Source organism: Bufo gargarizans, chromosome 4 (genome assembly GCF_014858855.1).
Source record: "Bufo gargarizans isolate SCDJY-AF-19 chromosome 4, ASM1485885v1, whole genome shotgun sequence".
Taxonomy (NCBI): Eukaryota; Metazoa; Chordata; class Amphibia; order Anura; family Bufonidae; genus Bufo; species Bufo gargarizans.
In genome coordinates, this window is record NC_058083.1 from 300264998 (window position 1) to 300268216 (window position 3219).

Consider the following 3219-nt stretch of genomic DNA (forward strand, 5'->3'; position numbering starts at 1 on the left):
ATATATTTATAATGAAGTAATATTTAAGTATTTTCATTTTCTTAATTCCCGGAGAACCCCTTTAATGTACACAGATATGTAGATTGATTACAGCTGCAGGATTGCCAGATAGTATCTGCTAGACTGCTCTTGTTTAGGATGTTTAGCATGCAGTTGGAATTACACTACAGACTTTGGACACAAAGTCAAATATACCACAGGTATTCATTTAATGCACTATGCTAATTATGTGTTTGTAAATAAAATGAATAATCGGGGATTATTATTATACATCTATGTTACACACATGGACAGCCATAGCAGGAAAACCCTATCTCACCGATCCCTGCCGATTCCATTCCAACACTTCTAAGGTCCCTGGTGGTATTTTGTTTTCTAGCCCCTCATGATAAACAGGAAATTACCGCTTAGCTATCACTAGCTGCAGTGGTGAACTGCCTTAGCCAGTGATAGGGTGAGTGGTCATTTCCTGTGTGTTGAGAGGGATTAGGAAGTAGAAACAGGTGGGGGGACCAATGAAGCATTGGCAGAAGAGCGGGCAAGCATCAGTACAGAAGTCTTGTTTTCGTAACAATAGTCTGAGCCTGTTTTTAACCCCTTCACTACCAGCGCCATACATGTACAGTGCTGGGGCGTCATGGCTGGCAGATCTCTGCTGTTTCATACAGCAGAGACCTGCGGCTACTTACCGTGACAGGCAGTAATGCCGATCGCGGTAATTAGATGCTTTAGATGCCGTCATCAAGCGAGATCGCTTCTGGGCCTCCTACCGATGACCCATATGGCCAATTCAGGAATCGGTAGTTGTGCTGAACACTTTCAGCCTCACTGATGAGGGTAAAAGTGTTCATGCTGCAATTCCTATTTTGGCCACCAGGTGGCAGGCCAGGATAAGAAATGAGCAAATGATGGTTCAAATGTCAATTTCAAAATCTCTGATAAAACAAACTAAAAAAACACCTAAAAAAAACATTATTTATAGGCTCATATAGGAACTTCAAAATTATCAAAAAAAATGTTGAAAAAACATATAAAAATATGATCTTCCTCCTCCTCTGTCTGGTGTCTCCTCCTCTTCTCATACGGGACCCGGCCGCAGATTGCAGTCTCCTCGCCCGGAAAGATGATGCCGAGTCGGTCCGTGGTTCTGTCATGGGTGCTGCTGGTCAGCATGTCCGGGGAGATGGGGGAACTGCAGCAGGAGGAGGACGACCCCCACAGCAAGCACCTCTATTCCGCCGACATGTTCAGCCATGCTATCAGCCAGGCGCCACACTTTATCATGTTCTTCGCTCCCTGGTGTGGGCACTGCCAGCGTCTGCAGCCAACCTGGAAGGAACTGAGAGATAAGTATAAAAACATGGAGAAGACTCCGCTTTATGTTGCCAAGGTGGACTGTACCGTAGAAAACAAGATCTGCTCAGATAACGGTGTCCGCGGCTATCCCACTCTAAAACTGTTTAAACCGGGTCAAGAAGCTGTGAAGTACCAGGTAGCAAGAGATTTCCAGACTCTGGAGAACTGGATGCTCTAGACTGTAAATGAGGAGCCAGAAGAAGAACCAAAAGTTGACCAAGAAGCTCCCAAACCTCCAGAAGCTAAGCAGGGCCTTTATGAGCTTGCCTCATCTAACTTCAAGGATCATGTAGCACAAGGAAACCATTTCATCAAATTCTTTGCTCCTTGGTGTGGACACTGCAAAGCCTTGGCCCCTGCATGGGAACAGCTGGCATCATCATATCAGGATTCTGATGCTGTCAAGATTGCTAAGGTGGACTGTACCCAGCATAATGACCTGTGCTCTGACAATCAAGTCTGCGGCTATCCAACTTTGCTGTGGTTTAGAAAATGGGGAAAAAGTGGATCAATACAAGGGAAAGAGAGACTTGGATTCCATGAAAGAATATGCCGAAAGTCAACTGAAAACTGTGGACGGAAAGGAAGCTGATATCCCAGCACAGACTGAAGAGCCAGCAGCCTCAGAGTCCAAAGTCCTGTCTCTTACTGAAAGTGACTTTGACCAGACGGTCGCCACAGGCGTTACTTTCATTAAATTCTATGCACCATGGTGCGGACACCGTAAACATCTTGCCCCTACATGGGAGGATCTTTCTAAAAAGGACTTTCTGGGTTCTAGTGATGTGAAGATCGCCAAAGTTGACTGCACTGCAGAAAGATCCCTGTGTAACAGATTCTCAGTACGTGGATATCCATCTTTATTACTTTTCCGTGCTGGAGTCAAAATTGGTGAACATGAAGGAGCCAGAGACCTGGACACATTACAAAGCTTTGTCCTGCGCCACTCCAGAGATGAACTATAAATCTGTCCTAAACCCGATGGGTTTGTGCTACATTTATGGGCCAAATGATTACTGAATTATTTACATGCAGTACTATATGGCTAGGGCTCCATAGTGGCATAAGATGGCCTGCAACTCCCAACATGTGTGAACTTTGTGACACGTGACACCATGTAGCCCTATGCCTGTATTGACAGTTTGTCTTCTCAGTGTTGTGTGCAACAGGCCCTATCCTGAAGAAGGAGGCCCTTTATAACTTGTCTTTCAGAAGTTCCACAAAGACACCTCAGGATGGACGTTTTACCACTAGTTGTTGGTTTATACACCTTTTTGTGCACCAGTTTTTTACCATTATAATAATATTTCTTCCCATTGTTAAATCAGATGTGAAGTGCCTTACTTCCTAGGTGGGTGAGGGATACTGGGTATGTTATTCCCTCCTCTTGTCTCCTTAATTGTGTAGCAAATGCAGTATGGTTTCCATTATATACAAATGTGACACTATTTTCAGATTTTCAGCAGGGGGATGAGGGCGGATTAAATGATGTCTTGTGTACTGTTCATCCCGACAGCTGCACCAATAAACGTGGCTATAATGGACAAAAAAATAATAATATATAAAAATATATAAACGTTTAAATCATCCCCCTGCCCGTATAATTAAAAAATAAATACCTAAATAACAATAAATAAAAACATCATTGGTATAATCGCGACCGAAAATGCCAGTTTTATTAAAATATTCAATTACATTTCCAATACTGCAAATGGCGTAACGGAAAAAAGGGTAAAAATGGCCAATTTGACATTTTTTCATTGCTTCTCTTACCCCAAAAAATGTAATAAAATATGATCAAATAGTCACGCACACTCCAAAATGGTATTAATAAAAACTACAGATTGTTCCGCCAAAAATTAG

At 42.8% G+C, this 3219-nt stretch overlaps 1 pseudogene; it reads left to right on the forward strand.

Annotated features, from left to right (window-relative positions):
* Window positions 1-1123: 1123 nt before the first annotated feature.
* Window positions 1124-2745, forward strand: LOC122936093 (annotated as a pseudogene).
* The last annotated feature ends 474 nt before the right edge of the window (window positions 2746-3219 follow it).